The 15,404-nt window shown below is 51.3% G+C and overlaps 1 protein-coding gene across 1 annotated transcript in view; it reads right to left on the bottom strand.

The window, feature by feature from the left end:
* The window catches only part of LOC140387635 (calcium-dependent secretion activator 1-like), a 452,144-nt gene that overhangs the window by 152,884 nt on the left and 283,856 nt on the right, over nt 1–15,404 (bottom strand). The gene's annotated exons all lie outside the window — the stretch shown is intronic.

The following is a 15,404-nucleotide window of genomic DNA, read 5'->3' as shown; positions in this document are numbered from 1 at the left end:
ACTGCTGTGTCCATCTGTCTGCCACTGCTGTGTCCATCTGTCCATTACTGCTGTATCCATCTGTCCATTACTACTGTGTCCATCTGTCCGTTGCTGCTGTGTCCATCTGTCTGTCACTGCTGTGTCTATCTGTCTGTCACTGCTATATCCATCTGTCTGTCACTGCTGTGTCCACCTGTCTGTCACTGCTGTGTCCATCTGTCTGTCACTGCTGTGTCTATCTGTCTGTCACTGCTGTGTCCATCTGTCTGTCACTGCTGTGTCCATCTGTCTGTCACTGCTGTGTCCACCTGTCTGTCACTGCTGTGTCCACCTGTCTGTCACTGCTGTGTCTATCTTGCCATTTCTGCTTGTGTCCATCTGTCTGTCACTGCTGTGTCTATCTTGCCATTTCTGCTTGTGTCCATCTGTCTGTCACTGCTGTGTCCATCTGTCTGTCACTGCTCTGTCCATCTGTCTGTCACTGCTATGTCCATCTGTCTGTCACTGCTGTGTCCATCTGTCTGTCACTGCTGTGTCCATCTGTCCGTCACTGCTGTGTCCATGTGTCTGTCACTGCTGTGTCCATGTCTCTGTCACTGCTGTGTCCATCTGTCTGTCACTGCTGTGTCCATCTGTCTGTCACTGCTGTGTCCACCTGTCTGTCACTGCTGTGTCCATCTGTCTGTCACTGCTGTGACCATCTGTCTGTCACTGCTGTGTCCATCTGTCTGTCACTGCTGTGACCATCTGTCTGTCACTGCTGTGACCATCTGTCTGTCACTGCTGTGTCCATCTGTCTGTGACTGCTGTGTCCATCTGTCTGTCACTGCTGTGACCATCTGTCTGTCACTGCTGTGTCCATCTGTCTGCCACTGCTGTGTCCATCTGTCCATTACTGCTGTATCCATCTGTCCATTACTACTGTGTCCATCTGTCCGTTGCTGCTGTGTCCATCTGTCTGTCACTGCTGTGTCTATCTGTCTGTCACTGCTATATCCATCCGTCTGTCACTGCTGTGTCCACCTGTCTGTCACTGCTGTGTCCATCTGTCTGTCACTGCTGTGTCTATCTGTCTGTCACTGCTGTGTCCATCTGTCTGTCACTGCTGTGTCCATCTGTCTGTCACTGCTGTGTCCACCTGTCTGTCACTGCTGTGTCTATCTTGCCATTTCTGCTTGTGTCCATCTGTCTGTCACTGCTGTGTCTATCTTGCCATTTCTGCTTGTGTCCATCTGTCTGTCACTGCTGTGTCCATCTGTCTGTCACTGCTCTGTCCATCTGTCTGTCACTGCTATGTCCATCTGTCTGTCACTGCTGTGTCCATCTGTCTGTCACTGCTGTGTCCATCTGTCCGTCACTGCTGTGTCCATGTGTCTGTCACTGCTGTGTCCATGTCTCTGTCACTGCTGTGTCCATCTGTCTGTCACTGCTGTGTCCATGTGTCTGTCATTGCTGTGTCCATCTGTCTGTCACTGCTGTGTCCATGTGTCTGTCACTGCTGTGTCCATGTGTCTGTCACTGCTGTGTCCATCTGTCTGTCACTGCTGTGTCCATCTGTCTGTCACTGATGTGTCCATCTGTCCGTTGCTGCTGTGTCCATCTGTCTGCCACTGCTGTGTCCATCTGTCCATTACTGCTGTTTCCATCTGTCCATTACTACTGTGTCCATCTGTCCGTTGCTGCTGTGTCCATCTGTCTGTCACTGCTGTGTCTATCTGTCTGTCACTGCTATATCCATCTGTCTGTCACTGCTGTGTCCACCTGTCTGTCACTGCTGTGTCTATCTGTCTGTCACTGCTATATCCATCTGCCTGTCACTGCTGTGTCCACCTGTCTGTCACTGCTGTGTCTATCTGTCTGTCACTGCTGTGTCCATCTGTCTGTCACTGCTGTGTCCATCTGTGTGTCACTGCTGTGTCCACCTGTCTGTCACTGCTGTGTCTATCTTGCCATTTCTGCTTGTGTCCATCTGTCTGTCACTGCTGTGTCTATCTTGCCATTTCTGCTTGTGTCCATCTGTCTGTCACTGCTGTGTCCATCTGTCTGTCACTGCTCTGTCCATCTGTCTGTCACTGCTGTGTCCATCTGTCTGTCACTGCTGTGTCCATGTCTCTGTCACTGCTGTGTCCATCTGTCTGTCACTGCTGTGTCCATGTGTCTGTCATTGCTGTGTCCATCTGTCTGTCACTGCTGTGTCCATGTGTCTGTCACTGCTGTGTCCATGTGTCTGTCACTGCTGTGTCCATCTGTCTGTCACTGCTGTGTCCATCTGTCTGTCACTGAATTGTCCATCTGTCCGTTGCTGCTGTGTCCATCTGTCTGCCACTGCTGTGTCTATCTGTCTGTCACTGCTCTGTCCATCTGTCTGCCACTGCTGTGTCCATCTGCCTGTCACTGCAGTGTCCATCTGTCTGTCACTGCTGTGTCCATCTGTCTGTCACTGCCGTGTCCATCTGTCGGTCACTGCTTTGTCCATCTGTCTGTCACTGCTGTGTCCATCTGTCTGTCGCTGCTGCGTCCATCTGTCCGTTGCTGCTGTGTCCATCTGTCTGTCACTGCTATGTCCATCTGTCTGCCACTGCTGTGTCTATCTGTCTGTCACTGCTCTGTCCATCTGTCTGTCACTGCTATATCCATCTGTCTGTCACTGCTGTGTCCATCTGTCTGTCACTGCTGTGTCTATCTTGCCATTTCTGCTTGTGTCCATCTGTCTGTCACTGCTGTGTCCATCTGTCTGTCACTGCTCTGTCCATCTGTCTGTCACTGCTATGTCCATCCGTCTGTCACTGCTGTGTCCATCTGTCTGTCACTGCTGTGTCCATGTGTCTGTCACTGCTGTGTCCATGTCTCTGTCACTGCTGTGTCCATCTGTCTGTCACTGCTCTGTCCATCTGTCTGCCACTGCTGTGTCCATCTGCCTGTCACTGCCGTGTCCATCTGTCTGTCACTGCTGTGTCCATCTGTCTGTCACTGCTGTGTCCATCTGTCTGTCACTGCTGTGTCCACCTGTCTGTCACTGCTGTATCCATCTGTCACTGCTGTGTCCATCTGTCTGTCACTGCTGTGTCCATCTGTGTGTCACTGCTGTGTCCATCTGTGTGTCACTGCTGTGTCCATCTGTGTGTCACTGCTGTGTACATCTGCCTGTCACTGCCGTGTCCATCTGTCTGTCACTGCTGTGTCCATCTGTCTGTCATTGCTCTGTTCATCTGTCTGCCACTGCTGTGTCTATCTGTCTGTCACTGCTCTGTCCATCTGTCTGCCACTGCTGTGTCCATCTGCCTGTCACTGCCGTGTCCATCTGTCTGTCACTGCTGTGTCCATCTGTCTGTCACTGCTGTGTCCATCTGTCTGTCACTGCTGTGTCCATCTGTCTGTCACTGCTGCGTCCATTTGTCTGTCACTGCTGTGTCCATCTGTCTGTCACTGCTGTGTCCATGTGTCTGTCACTGCTATGTCTATCTGTCTGTCATTGCTCTGTCCATCTGTCTGCCACTGCTGTGTCCATCTGTCTGTCGCTGCTGTGTCCATCTGTCCATTACTGCTGTGTCCATCGGCCTGTCACTGCCGTGTCCATCTGTCCGTTGCTGCTGTGTCCATCTGTCTGTCACTGCTATGTCCATCGGCCTGTCACTGCCGTGTCCATCTCTCTGTCACTGCTGTGTCTATCTGTCTGTCACTGCTGTGTCCATGTCTCTGTCACTGCTGTGTCCATCTGTCTGTCACTGCTGTGTCCATGTGTCTGTCACTGCTCTGTCCATCTGTCTGTCACTGCTGTGTCCATCTGTCTGTCACTGCTGTGTCCATCTGTCTGTCACTGCTGTGTCCATCTGTCTGTGACTGCTGTGTCCATCTGTCTGTCACTGCTGTGACCATCTGTCTGTCACTGCTGTGTCCATCTGTCTGTCACTGCTGTGTCCATCTGTCTGCCACTGCTGTGTCCATCTGTCCATTACTGCTGTATCCATCTGTCCATTACTACTGTGTCCATCTGTCCGTTGCTGCTGTGTCCATCTGTCTGTCACTGCTGTGTCTATCTGTCTGTCACTGCTATATCCATCTGTCTGTCACTGCTGTGTCCACCTGTCTGTCACTGCTGTGTCCATCTGTCTGTCACTGCTGCGTCCATTTGTCTGTCACTGCTGTGTCCATCTGTCTGTCACTGCTGTGTCCATGTGTCTGTCACTGCTATGTCTATCTGTCTGTCATTGCTCTGTCCATCTGTCTGGCACTGCTGTGTCCATCTGTCTGTCGCTGCTGCGTCCATCTGTCTGTCGCTGCTGCGTCCATCTGTCTGTCACTGCTGTGTCTATCTGTCTGTCACTGCTGTGTCCATGTCTCTGTCACTGCTGTGTCCATCTGTCTGTCACTGCTGTGTCCATGTGTCTGTCACTGCTCTGTCCATCTGTCTGTCACTGCTGTGTCCATCTGTCTGTCACTGCTGTGTCCATCTGTCTGTCACTGCTGTGTCCATCTGTGTGTCACTGCTGTGTCCATCTGTGTGTCACTGCTGTGTCCATCTGTCTGTGACTGCTGTGTCCATCTGTCTGTCACTGCTGTGTCCATCTGTCTGTCACTGCTGTGTCCATCTGTCTGTCACTGCTGTGTCCATCTCTGTGTCACTGCTCTGTCCATCTGTCTGTCACTGCTGTGTCCATCTGTCTGTCACTGCTGTGCCCATCTGTCTGTCACTGCTGTGTCCATCTGTCTGTGACTGCTGTGTCCATCTGTCTGTCACTGCTGTGACCATCTGTCTGTCACTGCTGTGTTCATCTGTCTGTCACTGCTGTGTCCATCTGTCTGCCACTGCTGTGTCCATCTGTCCATTACTGCTGTATCCATCTGTCCATTACTACTGTGTCCATCTGTCCGTTGCTGCTGTGTCCATCTGTCTGTCACTGCTGTGTCTATCTGTCTGTCAATGCTATATCCATCTGTCTGTCACTGCTGTGTCCACCTGTCTGTCACTGCTGTGTCTATCTGTCTGTCACTGCTGTGTCCATCTGTCTGTCACTGCTGTGTCCACCTGTCTGTCACTGCTGTGTCTATCTTGCCATTTCTGCTTGTGTCCATCTGTCTGTCACTGCTGTGTCTATCTTGCCATTTCTGCTTGTGTCCATCTGTCTGTCACTGCTGTGTCCATCTGTCTGTCACTGCTCTGTCCATCTGTCTGTCACTGCTATGTCCATCTGTCTGTCACTGCTGTGTCCATCTGTCTGTCACTGCTGTGTCCATCTGTCCGTCACTGCTGTGTCCATGTGTCTGTCACTGCTGTGTCCATGTCTCTGTTACTGCTGTGTCCATCTGTCTGTCACTGCTGTGTCCATGTGTCTGTCATTGCTGTGTCCATCTGTCTGTCACTGCTGTGTCCATGTGTCTGTCACTGCTGTGTCCATGTGTCTGTCACTGCTGTGTCCATCTGTCTGCCACTGCTGTGTCCATCTGTCCATTACTGGTGTATCCATCTGTCCATTACTACTGTGTCCATCTGTCCGTTGCTGCTGTGTCCATCTGTCTGTCACTGCTGTGTCTATCTGTCTGTCACTGCTATATCCATCTGTCTGTCACTGCCGTGTCCATCTGTCTGTCACTGCTGTGTCCATCTGTCTGTCACTGCTGTGTCCATCTGTGTGTCACTGCTGTGACCATCTGTCTGTGACTGCTGTGTCCATCTGTCTGTCACTGCAGTGTTCATCTGTCTGTCACTGCTGTGTCCATCTGTCTGTCACTGCTGTGTCCATCTGTCCGTCACTGCTGTGTCCATGTGTCTGTCACTGCTGTGTCCATGTCTCTGTCACTGCTGTGTCTATCTGTCTGTCACTGCTATATCCATCTGTCTGTCACTGCTGTGTCCACCTGTCTGTCACTGCTGTGTCTATCTGTCTGTCACTGCTGTGTCCATCTGTCTGTCACTGCTGTGTCCATCAGTCTGTCACTGCTGTGTCCACCTGTCTGTCACTGCTGTGTCTTCTTGCCATTTCTGCTTGTGTCCATCTGTCTGTCACTGCTGTGTCTATCTTGCCATTTCTGCTTGTGTCCATCTGTCTGTCACTGCTGTGTCCATCTGTCTGTCACTGCTCTGTCCATCTGTCTGTCACTGCTATGTCCATCTGTCTGTCACTGCTGTGTCCATCTGTCTGTCACTGCTGTGTCCATCTGTCCGTCACTGCTGTGTCCATGTGTCTGACACTGCTGTGTCCATGTCTCTGTCACTGCTGTGTCCATCTGTCTGTCACTGCTGTGTCCATGTGTCTGTCATTGCTGTGTCCATCTGTCTGTCACTGCTGTGTCCATGTGTCTGTCACTGCTGTGTCCATGTGTCTGTCACTGCTGTGTCCATCTGTCTGTCACTGCTGTGTCCATCTGTCTGTCACTGATGTGTCCATCTGTCCGTTGCTGCTGTGTCCATCTGTCTGCCACTGCTGTGTCCATCTGTCCATTACTACTGTGTCCATCGGTCCGTTGCTGCTGTGTCCATCTCTGTGTCACTGCTGTGTCTATCTGTCTGTCACTGCTGTGTCTATCTGTCTGTCACTGCTATATCCATCTGTCTGTCACTGCTGTGTCCATCTGTCTGTCACTGCTGTGTCCATCTGTCTGTCACTGCTGTGTCCATCTGTCTGTCAATGCTGTCTCCATCTGTCTGTCACTGCTGTGTCCATCTGTCTGTGACTGCTGTGTCCATCTGTCTGTCACTGCTGTGTCCATCTGTCTGTCACTGCTGTGTCCATCTGTGTGTCACTGCTGTGTCCATCTGTCTGTGACTGCTGTGTCCATCTGTCTGTCACTGCTGTGTCCATCTGTCTGTCACTGCTGTGTCCATCTGTCTGTCACTGCTGTGTCCATCTCTGTGTCACTGCTCTGTCCATCTGTCTGTCACTGCTGTGTCCATCTGTCTGTCACTGCTGTGTCCATCTGTCTGTCACTGCTGTGTCCATCTGTCTGTGACTGCTGTGTCCATCTGTCTGTCACTGCTGTGACCATCTGTCTGTCACTGCTGTGCCCATCTGTCTGTCACTGCTGTGTCCATCTGTCTGCCACTGCTGTGTACATCTGTCCATTACTGCTGCATCCATCTGTCCATTACTACTGTGTCCATCTGTCCGTTGCTGCTGTGTCCATCTGTCTGTCACTGCTGTGTCTATCTGTCTGTCACTGCTGTGTCCATCTGTCTGTCACTGCTGTGTCCACCTGTCTGTCACTGCTGTGTCTATCTTGCCATTTCTGCTTGTGTCCATCTGTCTGTCACTGCTGTGTCTATCTTGCCATTTCTGCTTGTGTCCATCTGTCTGTCACTGCTGTGTCCATCTGTCTGTCACTGCTCTGTCCATCTGTCTGTCACTGCTATGTCCATCTGTCAGTCACTGCTGTGTCCATCTGTCTGTCACTGCTGTGTCCATCTGTCCGTCACTGCTGTGTCCATGTGTCTGTCACTGCTGTGTCCATGTCTCTGTCACTGCTGTGTCCATGTGTCTGTCATTGCTGTGTCCATCTGTCTGTCACTGCTGTGTCCTTGTGTCTGTCACTGCTGTGTCCATGTGTCTGTCACTGCTGTGTCCATCTGTCTGCCACTGCTGTGTCCATCTGTCCATTACTGCTGTATCCATCTGTCCATTACTACTGTGTCCATCTGTCCGTTGCTGCTGTGTCCATCTGTCTGTCACTGCTGTGTCTATCTGTCTGTCACTGCTATATCCATCTGTCTGTCACTGCCGTGTCCATCTGTCTGTCACTGCTGTGTCCATCTGTCTGTCACTGCTGTGTCCATCTGTGTGTCACTGCTGTGACCATCTGTCTGTGACTGCTGTGTCCATCTGTCTGTCACTGCTGTGTCCATCTGTCCATTACTACTGTGTCCATCGGTCCGTTGCTGCTGTGTCCATCTCTGTGTCACTGCTGTGTCTATCTGTCTGTCACTGCTGTGTCTATCTGTCTGTCACTGCTATATCCATCTGTCTGTCACTGCTGTGTCCATCTGTCTGTCACTGCTGTGTCCATCTGTCTGTCACTGCTGTGTCCATCTGTCTGTCAATGCTGTCTCCATCTGTCTGTCACTGCTGTGTCCATCTGTCTGTGACTGCTGTGTCCATCTGTCTGTCACTGCTGTGTCCATTTGTCTGTCACTGCTGTGTCCATCTGTGTGTCACTGCTGTGTCCATCTGTCTGTGACTGCTGTGTCCATCTGTCTGTCACTGCTGTGTCCATCTGTCTGTCACTGCTGTGTCCATCTGTCTGTCACTGCTGTGTCCATCTCTGTGTCACTGCTCTGTCCATCTGTCTGTCACTGCTGTGTCCATCTGTCTGTCACTGCTGTGTCCATCTGTCTGTCACTGCTGTGTCCATCTGTCTGTGACTGCTGTGTCCATCTGTCTGTCACTGCTGTGACCATCTGTCTGTCACTGCTGTGTCCATCTGTCTGTCACTGCTGTGTCCATCTGTCTGCCACTGCTGTGTCCATCTGTCCATGACTGCTGTATCCATCTGTCCATTACTACTGTGTCCATCTGTCCGTTGCTGCTGTGTCCATCTGTCTGTCACTGCTGTGTCTATCTGTCTGTCACTGCTATATCCATCTGTCTGTCACTGCTGTGTCCACCTGTCTGTCACTGCTGTGTCTATCTGTCTGTCACTGCTGTGTCCATCTGTCTGTCACTGCTGTGTCCACCTGTCTGTCACTGCTGTGTCTATCTTGCCATTTCTGCTTGTGTCCATGTGTCTGTCACTGCTGTGTCTATCTTGCCATTTCTGCTTGTGTCCATCTGTCTGTCACTGCTGTGTCCATCTGTCTGTCACTGCTCTGTCCATCTGTCTGTCACTGCTATGTCCATCTGTCTGTCACTGCTGTGTCCATCTGTCTGTCACTGCTGTGTCCATCTGTCTGTCACTGCTGTGTCCATCTGTCCGTCACTGCTGTGTCCATGTGTCTGTCACTGCTGTGTCCATGTCTCTGTTACTGCTGTGTCCATCTGTCTGTCACTGCTGTGTCCATGTGTCTGTCATTGCTGTGTCCATATGTCTGTCACTGCTGTGTCCATGTGTCTGTCACTGCTGTGTCCATGTGTCTGTCACTGCTGTGTCCATCTGTCTGCCACTGCTGTGTCCATCTGTCCATTACTGCTGTATCCATCTGTCCATTACTACTGTGTCCATCTGTCCGTTGCTGCTGTGTCCATCTGTCTGTCACTGCTGTGTCTATCTGTCTGTCACTGCTATATCCATCTGTCTGTCACTGCCGTGTCCATCTGTCTGTCACTGCTGTGTCCATCTGTCTGTCACTGCTGTGTCCATCTGTGTGTCACTGCTGTGACCATCTGTCTGTGACTGCTGTGTCCATCTGTCTGTCACTGCAGTGTCCATCTGTCTGTCACTGCTGTGTCCATCTGTCTGTCAATGCTGTCTCCATCTGTCTGTCACTGCTGTGTCCATCTGTCTGTGACTGCTGTGTCCATCTGTGTGTCACTGCTGTGTCCATCTGTCTGTGACTGCTGTGTCCATCTGTTTGTCACTGCTGTGTCCATCTGTCTGTCACTGCTGTGTCCATCTGTCTGTCACTGCTGTGTCCATCTGTCTGTCACTGCTGTGTCCATCTGTCTGTCACTGCTGTGTCCATCTGTCTGTCACTGCTGTGTCCATCTGTCTGTCACTGCTGTGACCATCTGTCTGTCACTGCTGTGTCCATCTGTCTGTCACTGCTGTGACCATCTGTCTGTCACTGCTGTGACCATCTGTCTGTCACTGCTGTGTCCATCTGTCTGTGACTGCTGTGTCCATCTGTCTGTCACTGCTGTGACCATCTGTCTGTCACTGCTGTGTCCATCTGTCTGTCACTGCTGTGTCCATCTGTCTGCCACTGCTGTGTCCATCTGTCCATTGCTGCTGTATCCATCTGTCCATTACTACTGTGTCCATCTGTCCGTTGCTGCTGTGTCCATCTGTCTGTCACTGCTGTGTCTATCTGTCTGTCACTGCTATATCCATCTGTCTGTCACTGCTGTGTCCACCTGTCTGTCACTGCTGTGTCCATCTGTCTGTCACTGCTGTGTCTATCTGTCTGTCACTGCTGTGTCCACCTGTCTGTCACTGCTGTGTCCATCTGTCTGTCACTGCTGTGTCCACCTGTCTGTCACTGCTGTGTCTATCTTGCCATTTCTGCTTGTGTCCATCTGTCTGTCACTGCTGTGTCTATCTTGCCATTTCTGCTTGTGTCCATCTGTCTGTCACTGCTGTGTCCATCTGTCTGTCACTGCTCTGTCCATCTGTCTGTCACTGCTATGTCCATCTGTCTGTCACTGCTGTGTCCATCTGTCTGTCACTGCTGTGTCCATCTGTCCGTCACTGCTGTGTCCATGTGTCTGTCACTGCTGTGTCCATGTCTCTGTCACTGCTGTGTCCATCTGTCTGTCACTTCTGTGTCCATGTGTCTGTCATTGCTGTGTCCATCTGTCTGTCACTGCTGTGTCCATGTGTCTGTCACTGCTGTGTCCATGTGTCTGTCACTGCTGTGTCCATCTGTCTGTCACTGCTGTGTCCATCTGTCTGTCACTGATGTGTCCATCTGTCCGTTGCTGCTGTGTCCATCTGTCTGCCACTGCTGTGTCCATCTGTCCATTACTGCTGTATCCATCTGTCCATTACTACTGTGTCCATCTGTCCGTTGCTGCTGTGTCCGTCTGTCTGTCACTGCTGTGTCTATCTGTCTGTCACTGCTATATCCATCTGTCTGTCACTGCTGTGTCCACCTGTCTGTCACTGCTGTGTCTATCTGTCTGTCACTGCTATATCCATCTGCCTGTCACTGCTGTGTCCACCTGTCTGTCACTGCTGTGTCTATCTGTCTGTCACTGCTGCGTCCATCTGTCTGTCACTGCTGTGTCCATCTGTCTGTCACTGCTGTGTCCACCTGTCTGTCACTGCTGTGTCTATCTTGCCATTTCTGCTTGTGTCCATCTGTCTGTCACTGCTGTGTCTATCTTGCCATTTCTGCTTGTGTCCATCTGTCTGTCACTGCTGTGTCCATCTGTCTGTCACTGCTCTGTCCATCTGTCTGTCACTGCTATGTCCATCTGTCTGTCACTGCTGTGTCCATCTGTCTGTCACTGCTGTGTCCATCTGTCCGTCACTGCTGTGTCCATGTGTCTGTCACTGCTGTGTCCATGTCTCTGTCACTGCTGTGTCCATGTGTCTGTCACTGCTGTGTCCATGTGTCTGTCACTGCTGTGTCCATCTGTCTGTCACTGCTGTGTCCATCTGTCTGTCACTGATGTGTCCATCTGTCCGTTGCTGCTGTGTCCATCTGTCTGCCACTGCTGTGTCCATCTGCCTGTCACTGCAGTGTCCATCTGTCTGTCACTGCTGTGTCCATCTGTCTGTCACTGCCGTGTCCATCTGTCTGTCACTGCTTTGTCCATCTGTCTGTCACTGCCGTGTCCATCTGTCTGTCGCTGCTGTGTCCATCTGTGTGTCACTGCTATGTCCATCTGTCTGCCACTGCTGTGTCTATCTGTCTGTCACTGCTCTGTCCATCTGTCTATCACTGCTATATCCATCTGTCTGTCACTGCTGTGTCCATCTGTCTGTCACTGCTGTGTCTATCTTGCCATTTCTGCTTGTGTCCATCTGTCTGTCACTGCTGTGTCCATCTGTCTGTCACTGCTCTGTCCATCTGTCTGTCACTGCTATGTCCATCCGTCTGTCACTGCTGTGTCCATCTGTCTGTCACTGCTGTGTCCATGTGTCTGTCACTGCTGTGTCCATGTCTCTGTCACTGCTGTGTCCATCTGTCTGTCACTGCTCTGTCCATCTGTCTGACACTGCTGTGTCCATCTGCCTGTCACTGCCGTGTCCATCTGTCTGTCACTGCTGTGTCCATCTGTCTGTCACTGCTGTGTCCATCTGTCTGTCACTGCTGTATCCATCTGTCACTGCTGTGTCCATCTGTGTGTCACTGCTGTGTCCATCTGTGTGTCACTGCTGTGTCCATCTGTGTGTCACTGCTGTGTCCATCTGTCTCTCATTGCTCTGTCCATCTGTCTGTCACTGCTGTGTACATCTGCCTGTCACTGCCGTGTCCATCTGCCTGTCACTGCTGTGTCCATCTGTCTGTCATTGCTCTGTCCATCTGTCTGCCACTGCTGTGTCCATCTGCCTGTCACTGCCGTGTCCATCTGTCTGTCACTGCTGTGTCCATCTGTCTGTCACTGATGTGTCCATCTGTCTGTCACTGCTGTGTCCATCTGTCTGTCACTGCTGTGTCCATCTGTCTGTCACTGCTGCGTCCATTTGTCTGTCACTGCTGTGTCCATCTGTCTGTCACTGCTGTGTCCATCTGTCTGTCACTGCTATGTCTATCTGTCTGTCATTGCTCTGTCCATCTATCTGCCACTGCTGTGTCCATCTGTCTGTCGCTGATGCGTCCATCTGTCTGTCGCTGCTGTGTCCATCTGTCCATTACTGCTGTGTCCATCGGCCTGTCACTGCCGTGTCCATCTGTCCGTTGCTGCTGTGTCCATCTGTCTGTCACTGCTATGTCCATCGGCCTGTCACTGCCGTGTCCATGTCTCTGTCACTGCTGTGTCTATCTGTCTGTCACTGCTGTGTCCATCTGTCTGTGACTGCTGTGTCCATCTGTCTGTCACTGCTGTGTCCATCTGTCTGTCACTGCTGTGTCCATCTGTGTGTCACTGCTGTGTCCATCTGTCTGTGACTGCTGTGTCCATCTGTCTGTCACTGCTGTGTCCATCTGTCTGTCACTGCTGTGTCCATCTGTCTGTCACTGCTGTGTCCATCTCTGTGTCACTGCTCTGTCCATCTGTCTGTCACTGCTGTGTCCATCTGTCTGTCACTGCTGTGTCCATCTGTCTGTCACTGCTGTGTCCATCTGTCTGTGACTGCTGTGTCCATCTGTCTGTCACTGCTGTGACCATCTGTCTGTCACTGCTGTGTCCATCTGTCTGTCACTGCTGTGTCCATCTGTCTGTCACTGCTGTGTCCATCTGTCTGTCACTGCTGTGTCCATCTCTGTGTCACTGCTGTGTCCATCTGTCTGTCACTGCTGTGTCCATCTGTCTGTGACTGCTGTGTCCATCTGTCTGTCACTGCTGTGACCATCTGTCTGTCACTGCTGTGTCCATCTGTCTGTCACTGCTGTGTCCATCTGTCTGCCACTGCTGTGTCCATCTGTCCATTACTGCTGTATCCATCTGTCCATTACTACTGTGTCCATCTGTCCGTTGCTGCTGTGTCCATCTGTCTGTCACTGCTGTGTCTATCTGTCTGTCACTGCTATATCCATCTGTCTGTCACTGCTGTGTCCACCTGTCTGTCACTGCTGTGTCTATCTGTCTGTCACTGCTGTGTCCATCTGTCTGTCACTGCTGTGTCCATCTGTCTGTCACTGCTGTGTCCACCTGTCTGTCACTGCTGTGTCTATCTTGCCATTTCTGCTTGTGTCCATCTGTCTGTCACTGCTGTGTCTATCTTGCCATTTCTGCTTGTGTCCATCTGTCTGTCACTGCTGTGTCCATCTGTCTGTCACTGCTCTGTCCATCTGTCTGTCACTGCTATGTCCATCTGTCTGTCACTGCTGTGTCCATCTGTCTGTCACTGCTGTGTCCATCTGTCCGTCACTGCTGTGTCCATGTGTCTGTCACTGCTGTGTCCATGTCTCTGTCACTGCTGTGTCCATCTGTCTGTCACTGCTGTGTCCATGTGTCTGTCATTGCTGTGTCCATGTGTCTGTCACTGCTGTGTCCATGTGTCTGTCACTGCTGTGTTCATCTGTCTGCCACTGCTGTGTCCATCTGTCCATTACTGCTGTATCCATCTGTCCATTACTACTGTGTCCATCTGTCGGTTGCTGCTGTGTCCATCTGTCTGTCACTGCTGTGTCTATCTGTCTGTCACTGCTATATCCATCTGTCTGTCACTGCTGTGTCCATCTGTCTGTCACTGCTGTGTCCATCTGTCTGTCACTGCTGTGTCCATCTGTGTGTCACTGCTGTGACCATCTGTCTGTGACTGCTGTGTCCATCTGTCTGTCACTGCAGTGTCCATCTGTCTGTCACTGCTGTGTCCATCTGTCTGTCAATGCTGTCTCCATCTGTCTGTCACTGCTGTGTCCATCTGTCTGTGACTGCTGTGTCCATCTGTCAGTCACTGCTGTGTCCATCTGTGTGTCATTGCTGTGTCCATCTGTCTGTGACTGCTGTGTCCATCTGTCTGTCACTGCTGTGTCCATCTGTCTGTCACTGCTGTGTCCATCTGTCTGTCACTGCTGTGTCCATCTGTCTGTCACTGCTGTGTCCATCTGTCTGTCACTGCTGTGACCATCTGTCTGTCACTGCTGTGACCATCTGTCTGTCACTGCTGTGTCCATCTGTCTGTGACTGCTGTGTCCATCTGTCTGTCACTGCTGTGACCATCTGTCTGTCACTGCTGTGTCCATCTGTCTGTCACTGCTGTGTCCATCTGTCTGCCACTGCTGTGTCCATCTGTCCATTACTGCTGTATCCATCTGTCCATTACTACTGTGTCCATCTGTCCGTTGCTGCTGTGTCCATCTGTCTGTCACTGCTGTGTCTATCTGTCTGTCACTGCTATATCCATCTGTCTGTCACTGCTGTGTCCACCTGTCTGTCACTGCTGTGTCCATCTGTCTGTCACTGCTGTGTCTATCTGTCTGTCACTGCTGTGTCCATCTGTCTGTCACTGCTGTGTCCATCTGTCTGTCACTGCTGTGTCCACCTGTCTGTCACTGCTGTGTCTATCTTGCCATTTCTGCTTGTGTCCATCTGTCTGTCACTGCTGTGTCTATCTTGCCATTTCTGCTTGTGTCCATCTGTCTGTCACTGCTGTGTCCATCTGTCTGTCACTGCTCTGTCCATCTGTCTGTCACTGCTATGTCCATCTGTCTGTCACTGCTGTGTCCATCTGTCTGTCACTGCTGTGTCCATCTGTCCGTCACTGCTGTGTCCATGTGTCTGTCACTGCTGTGTCCATGTCTCTGTCACTGCTGTGTCCATCTGTCTGTCACTGCTGTGTCTATCTGTCTGTCACTGCTATATCCATCTGTCTGTCACTGCTGTGTCCATCTGTCTGTCACTGCTGTGTCCATCTGTCTGTCACTGCTGTGTCCATCTGTGTGTCACTGCTGTGACCATCTGTCTGTGACTGCTGTGTCCATCTGTCTGTCACTGCAGTGTCCATCTGTCTGTCACTGCTGTGTCCATCTGTCTGTCAATGCTGTCTCCATCTGTCTGTCACTGCTGTGTCCATCTGTCTGTGACTGCTGTGTCCATCTGTCAGTCACTGCTGTGTCCATCTGTGTGTCATTGCTGTGTCCATCTGTCTGTGACTGCTGTGTCCATCTGTCTGTCACTGCTGTGTCCATCTGTCTGTCACTGCTGTGTCCATCTGTCTGTCAC

This window comes from Scyliorhinus torazame, chromosome 13, assembly GCF_047496885.1.
Source record: "Scyliorhinus torazame isolate Kashiwa2021f chromosome 13, sScyTor2.1, whole genome shotgun sequence".
Lineage (NCBI taxonomy): Eukaryota > Metazoa > Chordata > Chondrichthyes > Carcharhiniformes > Scyliorhinidae > Scyliorhinus > Scyliorhinus torazame.
Note: the sequence above shows the minus strand (reverse complement) of the source record. Positions and strands in the feature narration are given on the sequence as shown.